Source organism: Panthera uncia, chromosome C2 (genome assembly GCF_023721935.1).
Source record: "Panthera uncia isolate 11264 chromosome C2, Puncia_PCG_1.0, whole genome shotgun sequence".
NCBI lineage: Eukaryota > Metazoa > Chordata > Mammalia > Carnivora > Felidae > Panthera > Panthera uncia.
The window spans coordinates 59644326-59664342 of record NC_064810.1 but is presented as its reverse complement, the minus strand read 5'-3'; the positions used below and the strand labels follow the sequence as shown (position 1 = coordinate 59664342).

The 20017-nt window shown below is 38.2% G+C and overlaps 1 protein-coding gene across 49 annotated transcripts in view; it reads left to right on the top strand.

Annotated features, from left to right (window-relative positions):
- Positions 1–20017, top strand: part of ZBTB20 (zinc finger and BTB domain containing 20) — a 769297-nt gene that overhangs the window by 576514 nt on the left and 172766 nt on the right. For 46 of the 49 annotated variants that reach the window (XR_007457485.1, XM_049629359.1, XM_049629402.1 and 43 more), the window contains one exon: positions 7130–7184. The exons of 2 other annotated variants lie outside the window; for them this stretch is intronic. The gene's annotated coding sequence lies outside the window, so the exon portion shown is untranslated. Of the gene's footprint in view, positions 1–7129; positions 7185–9828; positions 9908–20017 lie in introns of all 49 variants that reach the window. One more of the 49 variants, XM_049629364.1, reaches the window with a different exon arrangement.

The following is a 20017-nucleotide window of genomic DNA, read 5'->3' as shown; positions in this document are numbered from 1 at the left end:
AGAGAGGTGTATAGAGATATAAAATACTCAATTGGAACTACTGGTAAATATATATTAAGTGTACAGAATACAGCTATGTGTTACCCATCCAGCCTGTTTGACAGTCTTCTCCATGTGTTTCTACAGAGGTAGATTAGACCACTACTTTTTATATCTTTGAGATTATGGCAAGGTATTACAAAGACTGTTAGATAATGAAATACAGCTGAACATTTATAAACACCAGATCTGAGAATGTTTGTTGATGGAACTTTCAAGATCCAGCTGCATCTGGGTATGTGAGTATGTGATGACAGTACTCTACAGACCTTGATATTAAAGGGCTTCCTTCTCACTGCAGCCCTGTGAAGTAATGTGGATATTGTCTTATCCACCCAATGTATTGACAGAGAGAAGAGGCTTATTGATAAACCCATACTGGCTTGAGTGGCAGAAACATTCTATTTCCCATGTAAAAATTGCCCTCCTGTGAAGCTCCAATCAGATTTTTGGACCTGCCATCTAGTGGCCACTGCAGTAACAAGGCAATCATAACATTTTGGTCTTCCTTTGAATACTGGAGTTTAAATGTAGCTCATCTGCAGATAAATAGGGGGGCGTTCCAGCCATTAAACACAGTCCCCTCTTTTTTCCTTAGACATACTGCCATTTTAATAGAGCAGCTTCAAGCAGAACATTTGTTATACTCACAGGAAAACAGATTTTTCACACAAAATGTATACTTCCCACCTGAAATTTAAGAAAGAAAGAGATTGAGAGGAGAGGAGAGGAGAGGAGAGGAGAGGGGAGAAGGAGGAAGAAAGAAAGTCTTCCATTATTGAAAAGAGATGTGGAGCACTGCAGAGAAAGGGGGGGGAGGGAAGCTGGAGAGCAGGCACATATTCTGTCAAGTAGTTCTACTTGTGAGACTAATTCTTACAAACTGTGCACCCAGCAGAGTAAACCTCTTATTTTGCTGCTTTTGCTCTGATCCCCCACATAGCTGTAATGTTCTACTTGTTTTTCCCTGTCCTATAAACCACATAGGCATTTGATATGATACATAATGTTGGCAAAGGAACAATTTACAAATGACTTAAGTAGGTAATTATTTATTAGAATATTAGTCTATAGACGTCTATGTTACTGTAGCAAAACCTGGTAAGAGGTTAGTTTTGTTTCAGTGTTTCTATTATAATCCCTGTTTATTAGTTTTCCTTTTTCCAGGGACTTATGAGTGGAATGTAAAAATGCACAGTGGGCTATTATTATTATTTATTTGTCAAAGAAACATGAATATACAGAGCAAAGGCCAGTTTGTGAACTATGCCAGACAGTCTCTAGCCCCAAAGACCTCACAATACAACTCTTAAGCAGGTCCCAAAAAATTCAAGACAGAATGAAAACAGATGGATGAATGATACTTATTCAATATCTTAAATATAGAACTCAGTGGTGCAGGTGCATCTTCAGATGTTATTTGAAAGAAGAGACAGAATATCTTGGCATTGTGTCATTTATTCATAAATATTATAAATTTTATATTATTTGAGAAACTATTCTAAATATACAGGGTGGTTTGAAAGAAGGTGTGAAAGCTGATTCCCTCAAATGAGACAAAGGGCAAATCGAGTTAAAAGCAGGGACTGAACATAGTTAGAAAAAGTGGAGGAGAACCAGACCAAGGATGGAGACAAGGAAAAATAAACCCCAAGGGGATACATAAAGTTTGATGAAAAAGAATTGCAAGGATTTTTTTGAACGAAAGAATCAAATCCACCAAGAAAGATGATCTTGGCAGCTATGTCCTGAATATACTAAAATTGCCAAGAAACTCCAGGAACAATAATGGCAGAGATAATGATTTAGTTATGGAAATTGCAATGCAAGGGTGTAGAATTCTGTGTGGTGGACAGAGGGTCTGGTTTTGGACACAGTATCTGTATAGCAGGAAGAATGGTCAGATATAGCTAAAAGCAGAATAAAAGGTGAGACAGGAGTCAGGTTTGTCAGATTGTTGAGGAAGACAGAAGTCAGTAAAACTGTCCAATGAAGCCATGGTATTTTTTTTGAACATCCATTATCTGGTCCTACATTGTTAGTTATTAGGGAGTGAACTATAGATATAAGTCAGGATCCCTAAGCCAAAAAATGATGCTATGTTCCAAGTGAGAAGATAAGACTGACATTGACACACCTACATCAATTAGAAAAAATAAGGCAGTTGATGTTATTAGTCATAGCAGAATTTTCTGGAAGGGAGAAATAAGCTGACCTTAGAGTAATCCTGGAAAAGCCATCCAGGTGATGAGACCCAAGCTGAGACTTGAAGAATGGTGTGTGGGGAACCGACATTAAAAACAGGGAGAAATATGATGACATCGTGAGGATAGAAATCAACAGGGTGTTTTGGGGAAGCTGTAAAATGCCATTGGTGGGTGGAATGGATGGTTTGAGCTGAAGAGTAAGGAGAAACAAGTTAGGATGGTAAAGTGAGGCCAGTGTGTGAAACGGAGACGATCAGAATTCCTCAGCATGCGATAGGGTCACTGATGAATTCATTCCAGAAATATTTTTTGATGGTATATTATGTTTCAGGCACAAAATAGACAAGGCTTTTCTCCTTTTGAACTTCCATTCTGATGAGGGAAATTAGAACCTCCCTCCAGCAATAGGCAAGCAAATAAATGAACAAGATAATTTCAGAGAGTCATCAGTGCCATGAAGAACATTAAACTGAGTGGTAGAAAAGAGAATCACTGGCAGGAGTAGCGATGGCCCAAAATGGAGAGAAAAGAGTAAATATTTGAAAGTAGAAATTCTTAGGACTTGGATATAATTTGAAGAGAATGAACAAAGGGACGTCACAGGTGATTTATAGCTATGTAGGCAGGGAAATTAAGAGTTAGCTAATGCCAGTCATATAAACTGGGAAGATGGAAAGAGAGAAAGGAAAACTTGGGGAGGGGGTAAGAAAGCTCTCTGGCCCCATAATCCCTCCTTGTTGCAGTGACCCACTAAAGCCTTGGCTGCCACCCTCAATTTCTTAAAGATTTTTGTCACTGGCTCACTGACCTCTTTTTATTTCCACCTTATGATAGTTCTTGGTCATTTTTGTGTTTAAATATATAATCTTTCCCAACACCTTGCATCTCAATTCCTTGATTGTCTTATGATCTGTCCTCCACCCTACTGTAGCTATCCACTTATATGGTTACACTTGTGGCATTTTAATTACTAATAATTACAACTTTTCCATAACCTCAATTTCAAGCATCCCTCTCTTCAACCACCACCTAATATTTTTGCAATCCCGCTTATTACAACAACTCCTGAACCTTCTATGACCTCTCATTCATTGATTCCACCCTTAGCCCCTCATATTCTCACTTCCTTATATAGTTTAGATTCCTTGGACAACAATTTTAATCTTTTCCTTGCATATGCCCTTAACTTCTTTCATCTTCTCTTCACTGACCTCTCCTGGCAAATCCCCACCATAGTGATCATCTGCAGTTCCATACCTATTCCAGGCCTGATGCCAGCTAACAGTGGCTGGAGAAAAATACACAAGTAACCTGATGACTCTCACTGTAAACTCCTGATCACTCCAAGAGGCTCTTAGATCTGCCCTGCAACCATATTACACTTCCCTATCCATTCTCTTCCCCGTATTTCCACAAGAGCATTTCCTGTCTTTCCCCTCTCTCAAACCTCCAACATTTCCTTCCCTATTCTTACTCTCAACTTATGACCCTCCTTCCTACTTCACTGAGAAAATAGAAACAGTCAAAAAAGAACTTGCTTGAACACTGGCTCTCCAGCACACCTACCCTCCCATCTGCAGGCATGCCCACACACTGCTTCCTCCCCAATAACTGTGGATAATCCCTGTGCATTCTCGTCTCAGTCCACCCTCACTGTGCATTCAATCCCACCCTGTTCGCACACAGTCGTGAACAGTACCCCTGAAAGATACCCCTGCTTTCTCTTTACCAATTTGTTCCTATCTTCTAAATCTTTCCTGTAGCCCTCAAACATGTCATAATTTCTCTCATTCTAAAAAACTCTTCTTTAACCCACAATCCCTGCCAGCTACCATCCCATTCCTTTGAGTCCCACTATACCAAAGCTTCTCAAGAAATGCCTCCAATAACTACAGACACTCTCCTGTTCTATGCTCTAATTCTCTCTTGATCTTTCTCTCATTAACGTTTGCACCCACCACTAGGATCACCAGTAATTTCCAAGTTGCCAAGTCCTTTAATTCAGTCTTGTCTTTCCCCCATCTGCCAGGATTGTTTTCTATGGCTGCTTATTCTTTCACATTAAAACACTTTCTTCACTTGGTTGGCTTTCAGTCTCCCACACTCACTTGATTTTCGTCCTACCTCAGTGGCCATTCTTTCTCAGTCTCCTTTGCTGGTGTATTCTCATTTCTGAAACATGTAAACATTGGAGGGACCTAGAGCTCAATCCCTGAACCTCCTGTCTTTATCTCCATTCACTTCCTTCATTGTCACACCCAAGCTTGTGGTTCCAGCCCGTACCTCTAGTCCAGGCCTAAATTCTAGGTCCACATGTTCAGCTGCCTCCTCGACAGCTCCATTGTGAGTCTAATGGACATTAGAGACCTAACATCCCCAAGTGGAATTCCTTATTTTACTCAGCAAATACAGTTTTCCCCGCCTTGATAAACAGTACCTCATCCTTAGAGTTGCTAAACCCAAAGGTTTATTTCTCTCCCAGTTTTTTATTTCCATCACAAATTCAACTTTAGCAACGAATTCTGCAGATCTTCAAAATACATTCAGAATCTTAACCACTTCCTATCCTCACCGCTCCTACTACTATCACCTTTTAACCTGGATTATTGCGGTAGCCTCCTAGTTATCTTCCCTGTTTGTGGCCTTGCCACGTATAGTCTATTCGCAAAATGGTAGCCAGAGTGGTTCTTTGTAATGTAGGTAAGGCCATTTAAGTCAGCCCAAATCACTGCTCTGCTCAGAACTCTCTCAAAGGAATCCATCTACTCAAAGGAAAAGCCAAAGCCTTTACAGTAGTCCAGAAGGCACTATACATTGTTTTCCCTATTAATTTCCATGTCCTTATTGAGCACCTGATCCCTCACACACTCCTCTCAAGCTTTACTGAGAAGCTTTGCTTCCTTTCTCTTCATAGCATTTATTCTGTTCAGATATAGGTTTTATTTATATATTTATTTCCCCTTGCCACGGAATATAAGCCCAATGATTGCAGGGTTTTGTTGTATGGTTTTGGGTTGTTGGGTGGTTTTTTTTTTTTTTTTGTCTATTTTCTACTTTAAGAAATCCCCAGTGTCTGCAACAGTGCCTGGCCTATAAAGGGTATTCAGTAAATATTTGCTGGATGAATGAAGAAAGAATGAGTGCTTCTTTCCCTGAGTTTGCAGACGTTTTTATTAAATACAAAACTTAATATTGTGGCATGGGCCCCATGATTCTCCATGGCAAAATTTTCAGATTCTTCAAAATTAATTTTGAAAGTAAGTGTACTTTGTGCAGGTTTATCCAGAATATTAGATAGGCCACTATTTCTGTTTAGCACCCAAAGCAGCAACATCTAAAGTACTTTTCTTTTTCATTTGGTAAATGTTTATCAGGGAATATGAGCATTCTAGACACAGGTAGTGACATGTGCAGAGGCTCAGAAAAATAAAGAGAACATAGTACAGTGGACTGTTACCATATCACAAGTGACAGACAACAGAGGCCTGAGCTATTGTGGTACAGCGAGAACAAGAGACCTAGAAATGTGAGAAACATCAATAAGTAAAAGGTCACCAGAATGAAGAAACTGGGTTGATGGGGAAAATAAAATACTGCCTATCCTTATCAGGCTATAAAGTGGAAAGTGGTTATAAAAGAGGTAGGTAAGAGTGGAATTGGAACTTAGAAGACATGAGTTGTAAAAATCCCTTTGTAGGATATGGACTTAGAATCCCTCATTGTTATAGTTACTACAAAAATATTCAGTGTGTTCATTGGTGACTTTGTTAGAATCATTCTGGAAGGCATTCCCAGATGAGACCCTAACTTTCATTCTTCCAACTGCCTGACTGACAGCTGAAATAGTTTGAGTTTCCATATTTTCTACCTAGTGGCCTCACCCTTCCTTAAAGTTTTTTTTTCTTATTTTATACTGAAATTACTAGACTGATAGAGTATTATATATATATATATATATATACACACACACACACACACACACACACAATAGTTTTAAATCCAATTAACTGTAAATATTGCTTTCTATGCACAAAAACCTCCCTCAGTTATTAAAAGAAATTACATTAGAATTACAAATCTGATGATTATTTGAGGGGTGATGAAAAAGCAACAGATGGTTCCCAGGTATGGGGCTTGGGCATATGGGTGAATGGTGATGCTATTTGCTCACATAGAGAACAGAATAAGAGAAACTGTAAGGGAGAAGATGAGTCAGCTTTGGCCGTATTGAAATATCCAACTGGAATTTTCCAGTAGGTCATTTGCTATAGAGGGCCAGAGGTCAGGAGAGAACTAATGGCTTAAAATACAGATTTGAAAGATATTAACATATTGATGTTAATTCAGACTGGGAGACATGGATGTCTAATGGGCAATGGACATAATTGTGTGAAGTATGTGGAATAAACATAGACAGATGTGACCTGGACATTAAGGAACTTCTGATCACTTATCTGACATTTTCCTAGACTAATTTCCTCTTAAATTCACTCCTACTCATCCCCTATACCAGCCCACATCCTGTCCCAGCCTTCTTATTTAAAAACATCTACAATTCAACACCTGGACTCTTTACATTGCATACATGCCTGATAGCTGTAAAAATGCATACCTCAAAATTGTATGCAAAGAAAAAGAACATGCATGAATTCACACCATTCGTGAACTCTAAGCTCTCATTATTTTAAAAAACTATGGAATGAACATATTTGCATGGTGAACAATGTCCCCTAATTTACGTATTCTCTAAGAGTTTTTGTCCAATTTTCTTTGGCATGGATCAAATTCATCTGTCATAACACAAACCATTGGGATATTTAAGGAGACCTCTGTTAAAAAATGAGAGGGTGGTCATCTTTTTCTGGTTTTCTTTCCATTTGCAGTGAAGGAAACAGAGGCACTTAGAACTTCAGTTACTCCCTGAGGACCAGTCTCTCTGTAAGTCACTCATCCTATAGAAATATAACTTCCAGTTTCATTGTGCTCTTAGATTACTTATTTTTTCCTTGGCTTGAATTATCTAAACATGTTTTGTGGCCATACCACTTTTGTCACCTCTATACCTTGGTACCTCTATACCTTGGTTCATTTATTTACCTTTTTATTTTAGAATATTTTGTATCTGTTCTTTCTCCTCATAGTTGAAATTTTCCTGACAGAGACAGCCTTTGAATGGAAAGTGTATGTTGGTCTTATAGTAGTAGTTGTAATCTCTGTTGTCCCGAATTTCTAGAATCTGTGATTGTCAGGGACTTCTCTTTGCTGTGCCTCTTTATTGGCAGTCTCACTTTCTTTCTTGTGTCTTATCTTTATCCCTCCAAAAAAGCTTCTGTGAAATGTGTCTTCCCCACCAATCTTAGTGCTACACTGTTAGTGTATGCAGTCTCTATGGTAACTGGGACACATGCCACAATACCAAGATTACTGGAGCAACCATCAGAGTTGGGAAATCGGCACATGTACTCCTTTGGCACCATGGAAGTTTCCCCATTAAAACTAGAATCAGATAGTACTATTTTAATATGCAGGGCAAGGAAGGAAGCAGAGGAAATGCTATAAACTCAGTCTTCCTACAGGCACATTATTGGGTTTTGTTGGAATTCATGAAGTTGATCTTATGAATAAAGCTAGACTGGTGCAAAGCTTCTGACCAGATACAGATAAACTGGTTGAGTTAGGGGAAGACATTCCTTTTTCTTAGGGATACATGAGTAGTCTGTAAACAAGCTAATTTTACTGAAAGTGGGATATATTCTTAGGTAAACTCAGGGAAATTACCAATAAGCTATAAAAATTATTCACTGCCATTGTAGAGACAGACTTTTCTAGATGATTTCCCCAGCAAATGCATATTGACCCATGAGGGCAAAAGGCAAAATGGCTGTCTCCCAAAGTGCATTAGGGTGGAGGCAATTCTTTTGGGAAGAAGGAAGGAGAATGAAGTAAGAAATCTCTTTTGGTTGCTTCCTCTAGGACTCAACTTCCTCTCAAATATATTGGAGGATTGTACTTCCAGGTATAACCCAATAGAAACAAAGGGCCTAAAGCAGCATTTTACAACCTTGGCTCTGTTAACATTTAGGGACTGATAAATCTTTGTTGTACAGAACCGTCCTGCACATTGTAAGTTGTTTAGTAGCATCCATGACCTCTACCCACTAGATGTCAGTGGCAACTTCTTCAGTCTTGACAACCCAAAATGTCTCTAGATATTGCCGAACGTACCCTGGTGGGGACAAAAATTGCCCCAGGGTAAGAACCACTGGCCTAGAGCAAGATGTAGCCTGGGTAAGAAAAGAGAGTTGGAAAATTCCTGCAAAGTCCCAGAATATTCATTCAGTTGGTCTTTCAGCACATGATTGCTGAATCTCGACTATCTTGCAGGCACTCTTCTCTGTATCAGGGATGCCATCATGAACAAACAACACCCTGATCTCGTGGAGCTTACATTCTAGTAGATGTGTGCCACATGTTCCTAACCAGCTGGATCCCTTTCCCTCTACACAGCCTAATAGCAAATGCTTCAAGCCAAGTGGAGGCCAAGAAAAGAAAAACCAAGTTCATATTTGAAGACTCTTTCTCAGTTTATGAACCTCAAAAACAGCACTGATTTAAAAATGAAACTTGGCAAGTGATTAGTTCATATGTTTTAGTTTATAATATGTTTTAATCATTTGGGGTGTTTTCAAAACAAATGGTGAGATTAGGGGTTTTTTTTTTTTTCCTTCTATTTTTGGCCTCTTTCCTCTGGAGGGCCCTTCTCTTGTTTTAGTTTTGGTGTTCTTAGTAGATTTGAAGAATGCTTTTAAGTGTTTGAAATGTGTGCACGTGGATGAAAGGAGATGAGGAAGAAAAAATATAAGACTTTGCCATCCCTGCTCAAACAAATACCCCTACCCCAAACCCAAAGCAGTGTTTAGGCATTGCTTCCCCAAGGAAGCCTTCTCACAAAACCCTCATGGCAAAGTCCCCCATCCCAGGCGTCCTCCTAACACTTCTCATATATCCTTATCATCATTGAAATTAAGAACTGGACTATGATATTAGTTGTTCAGATGTTTCCCTGTAGATTAGAATCTCAGTGTGGCTCAGCACCATGCCTGCTCTACCCACAGTTCCACTATCTTCAGCACAGGGGCTGGCACACAGTAAATGCTTAAGAAATATGTGTTGACTGACTGAGAAACACAGCTTTTGGGGTGGAGCCATCCCCAAACACTTCCAACCTGTGCACTGCCTATAGATTACCCTGCCCCCACTATCAGACTTTATTGTGTTGATCATTATTTTGTAGACTCGAAAGTAGCATGCAAATTCCTAAAATCATACTTAAATCAGAAAGTCTAGGGAACAGCTTAAGTTCATTAATCTTAGGGATATTTCAGGATTATTTAGAGATTTCAGGAATGTAAGAAAAAGAACAGGGCATGGTATTTAGGAATATTTTAAAGTATTACTGATGCCCTGAGCATTGTTGAAGAATTAGAAGGATAAGTGTGTATAATTGTCAGTGTGGGGCACGGAGAGAAATTATGTAATTTATTTACTAGTTTTCTTGGTTGATGTCTGTTTCTCCCACTAGAATTTAAGCTCCAGGAAGGTGGAGAATTTGTCCTACCAATAACTTTATCCTCTTGGTCCAGAATGGTATTTGATGCATAGTAAGTATTCAGGAAATATTTGTCAAATGAGTAAGTGGAAAGCATTCATTCAATCAATCCTATGTTGATTGATATATTAATTGCTTAATATTAAGCAGGAACTGGGATGCCTGGGGGGCTCAGTCAGTTAAGGGTCCAACTCTTGATTTTGGCTCAGGTCTTGATTTTGGCTCATAATCAGTGAGATCAAGCCCCACATCAGGCTCAGTGCTGACAGTGCAGAGCCTGCTTAGGATTCTCTTTCTCTGCCTCTCTCTCTCCCTCTCTCAAAATAAATAAATAAACTTTTTAAAAAAGAAAATGCAGGAACATGATAAAATTCTCATTCATTTATTCAACAAATATATCTTGATGGCATGCATCCTAACACCCTGGAGCATGTCTAGGACATAGTAGGCACTCAGTATTTGATAAGTGAATGAGATAATGAGTATTCACATGTACTCAAAAATGATTCATTTACTAAGCGTATTCATTTACTAGAGCTGCCATAACAAAGTGCCATAAGTTGGGTGGCTTAAACAATAGAAATTTATGTCTCACAGTTGTAGAAGCTGGACACCTAGTTAGTCCACATAGTTAGTCCCATCTGAGGGCTCTAAGGAGAATCTGTACCATGGATCTCTCCTAACTTCTTGTGGTTTGCTGGCAGTCTTTGGTATTTTCTTTCTTTCTTTTTTTTTTTTTTTTTTGCTTCTAGAAACATCACCCTGATCTCTGCCTTCATCTTTGCATGGTGTTCTCTCTGTGTTCATGTCTGAGTCCAAATTTCCCCTTTTATAAGGACCCCAGTCATATTAGATTACTCCGGTATTACCTGATCTTAACTTTATTAATCACATCTGCAATGACCTTATTCCCAAATATAGTCGTGTTCTGTGGTACAAGGGGACAGAATTTAAATATAGTGTCATAATACTAAAATAACAAATCTTAAGGTAGTACTATTTTGATAGTTAATTTCTATTTTGAAAACATCAACTTCTCAAAATAACATCTAGTTTCATGAGTCTGTATGGAAACTGATATGGTGATATTAATAACATTTACTATATTACACAAAAACTTGTGTGTTTATAATATAGAGGGGGAACGTGAAGAAAGTCCAAGAGGCATGAATGTACATAGCACATTTTGTTGAATAATCTGTGACCAACAATGGGTTTTGTGGGGAAGACTGCTAAAGATTCAGAAGGAAATTGTATAGGAATCAAAGGCATTTGGTCTTTATTTTACAGACATCAAGGAACCAGCACAGAATTCAAAACTTTTCAAACTATAGAAGGGTATAAAATGGGTGAATTGTATGTAAATTATTCATCAATGAACCTGACTTTAAAAAGAAAGAAATAAAACGATGAGGTTAAAGAATGGACTTTGAAAACTAGCAATTCAGAGGTTTTTGGTGACCTTGACAGTTTAATTAGAAACAGCTAAAGAAACCAGATTTTAATGCATTGAGGAATAAATGTGGGTTTTAGGAAGCTTGAAGGTGGTACAAGAAGGGAAAGATGTTGTCCACAGAAGATGGTTTGTTATTTGCTGGTTTGTTATGGCTTTTATTATTTGTTTTAGATGAGGGCAGCTGAAGCATGTTGGCAGGCAATAAACAAAATGGAAAAAAAACAGAAGAAAGGAGTAATTAATATAATGACATCCTGGAGCAGGTTGTAAGTAGTAGACAGAAAGGTCTCTGAGATGTTATGGGTGGGTTCTGAGAGAGATGGAAGGATGAGATGCAATTTGATGACTTCTGTTTCTCTTTGAAAAAAGATACAAGGTTAGTTGAGAATGAAGAGTAGGAGGTAAGTAATAAGGAGTTAATTAGAGTGATAAATGGAAGCCAGGGAATAAAAAAGGAAAATTACTGGGAACAATAAAAGAACTGTAACAGTTCTGAAACACCAGCTGGAAACCAGGACTCTGGAGAGGCCCCAAGCTGTACAATTTGGGAAGTCTTCTCCAGCATTGTTCAGCAGCCTGAGAGCTGAGAACACACATGAGCAGGTTCATCTGGGCTCAAGAACTAGCCAGGTACATTTGAGAACCATGGATGAGGTGCTTTAAAGTTAACAACCTTGAGGGTCCTGGATGGTAGAGAAGAAATTGGAGATTAATAATCTGGGGGGAAAAAAAGAGAAAAAGCGAAAATCGAAAACTCTTTGGTAAGAAGGTAGAGTACTTGTTTTGTGCAACCATGTTTTCTAGAAGCTTACCCCTACCACACTTATCTTTTGACACCGGTCAGAGAGAAACCACAGAAAGCAGACTGAATACTTTGGAGGGCATAGACTGGACCCAGAAAAAGCCTGCAGGTTAAGATTTCATTCCCAACTTAGCCAATGATTTAAAGTAACTTAATGTTTTGCCATCATGACCACCATTGTTGCAATTTGCAGATCCTTAGGGAATGCGTGTTACTTGTGTATATAAAAGTAGAATAAATGGGGCAATGGTGATAAATGACAAGAGGCAAATATTTTTACTTTTTTGCCCCTGGTTCCAAAAATGTACTGATGTTTCCTTAAAGCATGCTCATTTATTTCTCTCATTCTAAGATTCTCTATTCTGTTAGTGAGTCTCCAGAGCTGGCACCCTTCTTTTGGCACTCACTCTCCCTTTCTGTGTTTATTTTTCCTTGTTTCCTCCTGCCTTTAGGCATTAAATGTGGTCATTTGTCTCAGCAACCTTCCCCCAACCAGTGACCAAATAAAGTATTCTCATAAGCTTTATATTGGATTTTTTCCCCAAAAAGACAAGGCTAAAAAGTTGGTGCTTGGTTAGAGAATACTTTTAGGTAATTCCCATTTGACACTGTACAACTAACCCCTCATGCCCTATGTATTCAGATGAACCTGGGTGTCTCTTTATGGTATTCATAAGGAGACCCTGTTCCTGTGGGCCCTGTCTCCCTATGTCAGACTGGCGAAGTAACCAACCATGTTATTCGCTGTGAGATACCATGCTCTACTTATCCTCTACTTGCTTGAGTGACTATGATGAACATAATACACAGGGTTTAGTAGTTGCCTAAACCTATGAGAATTTTTAAGCTCCTTCTCTTGATATGGTCTATTTGTAAGTTCAAAAAATAATTTGGGTGAGAACTTCAATAGACAACTATGAAGAAGATCCTTTTTTCCTTACAAATATAAATCCTTATAAAATTCCATTTTTTCCTTTTTTTTTTCCTACTCATGACTCTATTAAAGCTCTTTCCAGCACAGCTAAAAACCAGCTGGTCTAGAGATTAATATGACCAGACATACCATGAATTTTTTAAATCTCAAAAGTCCCAGTTTCTAGTTCTTGGTCAATCAAATATAGGTTGTATTTTCTTGTACATATGAATGTATAGTATATTATCATAAGTCTTCTCTAAATTCTTTTTTGGTCTCACTGTCTCCTAAAATTGTCCCTACATGCTTCTTTGTTATAAAGAGGCAAATGAACGAAAGCTGACGAACGGGGGAGAGAGAGAAAATGTAGTAATAAAAAGAGAAAGCACGCTAGAGAAGAAGGAAAACCAGTGAGGAGATGGAATGAGTAGTGATTTCCCTTTGCCCCAGTCCCCTAAGAGTGCTTTTTATGTTTGGATATTCCTCTCACCTAGTGCCCCACATGACCTCCTCCTAGCCATTTGTTTTACAAAAATAATGTTTCTACTGCCAGCAAATATCTCCCACCTACCCAACAGGTCGGAATCTCCTGCCCTAGCAGCTTAACATCCTCTCCAGCCCCTTAAGCCACCAATGGCTCTTGGGACCCACTGCCATTCGTTTCTCCCTCCCCCATCCCATGCTGGCATGGAGAGTGTTAATGGCTGATGCATCTCTAAAAAGAACTCTAGAAATAATTTGGTTTTACTTTATTAACATTCAAAATATAAACAGGTAAACTACAAGTTGAATTCATTAATTCTCCCTCTACTATTTAGAAAGATGAAAACTGCATTTTTAAAGAAGGGATTGATTGGTGTCATGTACGTATTTGTTCACTTCTGTTTATGCAAGATAATAAGAGTATTAACATAGATGTAAAACAATGGTATTTATAATTCCATCACCACTGTTTATAATAAAAAGGAAGTATTTGAAAAGAAGTAGGGAGAGAACATTTGCTGTTCTGTACATATATTAAATCCTTCCATTTTTGTTTATTGGGCATATGAGGAAGAAAAAATTTAATAAGTTGAGGAAGAGTTAGTGTCTTTTATCCCATGTTCACTAACATAGTGACCTAAGATAGTGAAGTTTAGAAAAGACTAAAATATGATGGAGGTACTCCTCTATATAAGGACCATAGAGGCCAGAGACATGTGCTCCATTAAATCCTCTCTGAGATGGGGATTACTCGAATAAGACCAGGATCCTCTTTTGTGTGCTGAAATGTTCTATCCTGGAGAGTAGTGAGTGCTGTGTCTGGCAGACCATTGACTCATAATTTGCTTGTAGTTCAAGATATGCTTCCTAGGGGCTGAGGCCCCATTAATTGTTCCAAAAAAAAATTCATGTTTCAAATAGGTCTGTAAGGACCCATTTCTAACACTTCAATAGTTCTGGGCAGACTTTTGTAATATTTTCTTGGCTGTTTGAGAAAGAAAATGTAGGTGGTGGGGAAGGGGTTTCTTATCTAGGTAAGAAATAGAGTTGATAATATAGACCACAAGGAGGTCGTTCATGAGGCCTTAGTGGATGTCACAGGGCAATTGGAAAGAATGAATAAGGAACAAGGGGAGGTTGTTACATTACCTAACCTGGTGGGCTAATAACTCGTCAGTGGTAATGGAGGTATAACTGTCTAAAGCCTACATGAGAGTGAAAGGTCTTTGAGAGCAAGAGTAAAGTCCAATTAGCAGAGTAATTAATAATAGACTCTGAAAAAATATCTGTTAAATTAACGAATTAATACATGCCTCCATGTGGACAATGCTTTGCATATTCTTCCTTATGTAACCAATTCTCAAGGAAAGTTCAGAAACTTTGTTAGGTTCTCCAGTGAGATAGTTGAATTTTAACAAGGGCATAAAGTCACTGATTTTTATTGATTTATTCGTTTTAATCCCATTCGCATTCCTGTTCTTGTTCACCCATCTAGGCAATCATATTCTCTTGATACTTGGACCACTTTTACATGAAAGTGATGGGAAATGAGGTCAAGAGAGGTAATGAGGGATTGGGTCTCATAGACCACGGTAAGGGCTTCAGAATCCCAAGCATCAGTGAGTCTGAAAAAGCCTGATGGACAGGAATCTTGGAAATCACAACAACCCTATTGCAGATGAAGCAGTTTCAGCCAAAGACTGGAAGCACAGATATAAGAGTTTGATTTAGGCTATATGTCAAATACAAAATTTCTGACCACTGTAGGTAAAACACACACACACACACACACACACACACACACACACACACACAAAACCTGTGCCTCATTGGACCTCCTTTTTGCCTGTTTAATCAGTTTTACCCACCTGACACTCCCGGTTAGCAGCCACACCTACAAGAAGCTTAGGGAACAATATTGAATGTGTTTTAGAACTTCATAAGGTCTTTGGTCCCAAAGCATAGTATTTAAGACACTTCAAATAAGAATTTTGAATGTTAGATAGGTTTCCCCTTGTACTGACTCTCTGCTGTGCTAAGAATTATGGAATTCTTGGGCATTTACTAGTGTGCACATAAATCACTTTGCAGAGGAAAGAGAGGTTGAAAGTTCACACAAGACGTGCATGCTCTATGACCGAGTCATACCAGAATGAGCCAGTTTGGCACACGGGCTTTTGAGAATGAGAGAGAACTGACCGTTTGCCTAAGATGGGACATCCAGGGGAGGTCATTTTCTTGTCCATTTATGTATAAATCTTTAAAATTCTGAAGTCATAGACTAGTCTAACTGAAGGAAATAGCCAAGAATTTTTCTTATCATGTAGCAGAGATGACAGACTTAAAATCTGATTGCCCTTTCGATAGCTTCTGAAAGAACTAGAACTTGTCTGGCTCCATTTGTCTGACCAAGAACTATTTCCGTGATGTACCCATGAGGGTTTCTAGCAGAACCTCACACTTACTGTCTAAATTAACAATTCTCCTTTCTTCTGCAATGACACAAACCACTCTACACCATACACATGATGTTAAAGATTTTGTTTTTATTTTAGCATGTGGACATATTCTGTAAAAGCGTTTTCAGTTTCATCACGTCGACAAGCTGCTTCCATTAAATCACCCACCATCATCATGTTCACTTTTTTCTTTTTTGAAGAGTTAGAAAACAGTGAGCATCTCTGAGTTTTCGAGGCATTCACTTTGGCAAAAATAAATCTAGAAAAACATGAGCCTATTCCTTGAAATGGAAAAAAAGATGAGTTATATCATTCTTCTCATTGGCCCTTCTCTTGAGGCTCTTAAAGATAAGGAAGGAGGCTAGGTCTTTTTTAGTTTTTCTAGCAAAATGAGACGTTAAAAAAAATCTGGATAGAGATCAAACTTCTCTACCTCAGTATTTATTATGTATTACTTATTTAAAATGGAAACTTCAATAAGTTGAATAACATTAAAGGGTTTAATTCAAGCATTTTTGAGCATTTCTGCACCCTCTGATAAAATGTTATTGGGCAATATTTTAGGGTTACACTGCTGTTTTGAATTTGAGCAGATACACCCTAGCTCTCCCATCACTATACAGTTTTTTTTGAGAAGAAAAAAAAAATCATCTGATCATGCTACTGCTGGGTCATTTAAAGCACTGAGTGGATGTGTGAAATGAGGGGAAAAACCCACTCAGTATGGGGTTAATTAGCTCTGTGGAGTTGTGGGTGGGTCACTTCCTCAGGACCAAATCACACAGGAGGAACCACGCATGTGCAGACTTAACAAAATTGAAAGAAAGCTATGAACTCTCAGACTCTGGGGCACAAATTGATGCTTGCCTCTGGAGACAAGAAAGGAATCCTTTTGTAGCACGAGTACTTTGGGCTTCATTGGTGAGAGACGAATGGACTTCCCTTCAAGCGTCTGGTGCAGGCCACTGGCAGACACTGAAAATGAAGCTGCAGTTGAGAAAGCCCTGGCCAATCGGCACTTTTTGAAATCTACCTCTGCTGGACTCTTTGAAATCATATTGTCTTGCTTGGTTTCTTTAACGCGGCTTACTTGCTAAGTCTCGTCTTGGAAACAACATAATGTCTTCCTGAAAGTACAGACGAATCCTTTCTATTTTCATAATTGTGTTTCACGGACTGCCACAGGTTCCCTGCCTGCTGAGATCAGCTCAGCCCTAGTTTGGCCTGCAGGATCCCTACCAGGTTGTTTACAGTCTAATCCTTTCACGAAGTAGGGGGTGAAAAAGCAGGCAGGAAACGTCCTCAATTCCTAGATCATTATTAGGTGAATCAGAAAATTCAGGTATTTACAGGGAAATTTCACAGGCAGAGTGTTCTAGGGAAGAAAGATTTTGTGAAAAAGACTCTTCAAGCATACGCTAACCAAGAGCCGGGGACTGGTGGAGATTGACTGTGAGGAAAGCACCACTGAAGAACATGCTAGTGAAGTTTGAGTGCAAAATATTTATGTTTTCTTCTACTTCTATGTAAATTACTCTGACATCAGTAGGAACAATCCATGAAGTATATGGACAGAAAAATCCCTAAATATTTCTTATAACTTTTGAGAGGAAAAAAATATATATGATGTAGGCAAACCTATGTATATATCTTTATTTGCAATTAAACTATAAGCAACACTGGCTTCTTCAATTGGGGAAGTGGTGAAATTGAAAAATTTGAAAAGTCCAAGGCAGAATCCACCACCACATACGAACATAATTGCCATACTTCCTTAATTGCCTGTGAAAAAAACCTGAATCTACATCTTGTAAAGACAGTTAAGGAAATGCAGATTCCCCTGAGAGGAAGTATTGAAACAATTAAATTGATAGATTTTCAGATAAGTGAGTGCAAGTTGCAGTTGAGGAGGACAGAGGACTGAGAGTGTCCCCACAGAAGCAGTTCCGGTCACATTTGTTTCTTTTTCTTCAACTGCCTGATAGCATATGGATGTGGAAATAGGGTGATAAGAAGAGATGGAGGGAGGGAGGCCATGAGTAAGTTCTATGAATTTTTTTTTTTAATCAAAAGAAAGTATATCCATAACCTAATGAACAAAAATAACTTCATCACTAGTTTGAACTTTTCATTGTTGCTTTTACTTGTTTGTTTGTTTGTTTGTTTGTTTTTGAAAGAGAGAGAGAAAGAGAGCAGGGGAGGGACTGAGAGAGAGAAAGAGAGAGATATTTTTAAGCAGACTCCATGCTTAGCATGGAGCCTGACTCACAACTGTGAGATCATGACCTGAGTCTAAATCAAGAGTCAGACACTTAACCGACTGAACTATCCAGGTGCCCCTATTTCTTATCATTTTGATAAATAGCCGTTCTAACAGGTGTGAGGTGGTAGCTCATTGTGGTTCTGATTTGCATTTCCTTGATGATTAGGGATGTTGACCATCTTTTCATGTGCCTGTTGACCATCTGCATGTCTTCTTTAGAAAAATGTCTATTCAAATCCTCTGCCCATTCTGTAATCAGATTTTTTGCTATTAAATTGTATTAGTAGTTTATATATTTATGCATATCTACCACCCTCTTATCACATATATATTTTCTCCCATTCAGTAAGTTGCCTTTTCACTTTGTTGATGGTTCGCTGTGTGGAAGCTTTTTAGTTTGATGTAGTCCCACTTGTTAATTTTTAGCTTTTGTTGCCTTTGCTTTTGGTATCAAATTCAAAAAATCATTGCCAAGACCAATGTCAGGTTTCCTTCTGGGAGTTTTAATGTCTTACATTCAAGTCTGTAATCTTGTTTGAATTAATTTTTGTATATAGTGTAAGTTAGTAGTCTAGTTTCATTCTTTTGTGTATGGCCAGTTTTCCCAACACCATCTATTGAAGTGACTATCCTTTCCCCATTGCATATTCTTGGCTCCTTTGTCATAAATTAATTGACCATATATGTGTGGGTTTATATCTGGGATCTCTATTCTGTTCTGTTAATCTACATGTCTCTTTTAATACCATACTGTTTTGATTACTATAGCTTGCAATAGAGTTTGAAATCAGGGAGCATGATGCCTCTGGCTTTGTTCTTCTTTTTCCAGATTTCTTTGCTTATTTGGGGTGTTTCATATTTCCATACATATTTTAGAAATCTTTGTTCTATTTCTGTGAAAACTGCCTTTGGAATTTTGATGGGATTGCATTGAATCTGTAGATTGCTTTGGATAGTATAGACATTTTAATAAATTTAATTATTACACTCCACAAGCATGGAGTATCTTACCATTTATTTGTGTCTTCAGTTTCTTTCATCAATATCTTATAGTTTTCAGTGTATAGGACTTTCACTTCCTTAGTTAAACTTATTAGGTATTTTATTCTTTTTGATGCAACTGTAAATGAAATTATGTCCTAACTTTCTCTTTCTGATAGTATGTTGTTATGTATAGAAATGCAACTGATTTCTGTGTATTGATTTTGCATCCTGCAACTATATTGAATTCATTATTAGTTCTAACAGATTTGTAGGGTTTTTTGTGGAGTCTTTAGGATATTCTTCTTTTTTAACATTTATTTATTTATTTTTGAGAAAGAGAGAAAGTGTGCAAGCCAAGGAGGGGCAGATAGAGAGAGAGAATTCCAAGCAGGCTCTATGCTGTCAGCACAGAGCCTAACGTGGGGCTTGAACTCACAAACTGTGAGATCGTGACCTGAGCCGAAATCAGGAGTTGGATGCTTAACTAACTGAGCCACCCAGGCACCCCTAGCATTTTCTATATGTAGTATCATGTCATTGGCAAACAGTGAGTTTTACTTCTTCCTCTCCAATATAATTGCCTTTTATTTCTTTTTCTTGACTAATTGCTCTGGCTAGGATTTCCAATCCTATGTTGAATAAAAGTGGCACAAATGTACATCCTTGTTTTGTTCCTGATCCTAGAAGAAAAGCTTTCAGCTGTGTCTATTGAGATGATCCTACAATTTTTATCCTTCATTTTTTAATGTGGTGTATCAAACTGATTTCCATCCTTGCATCCCTGACATAAATCCTACCTGGT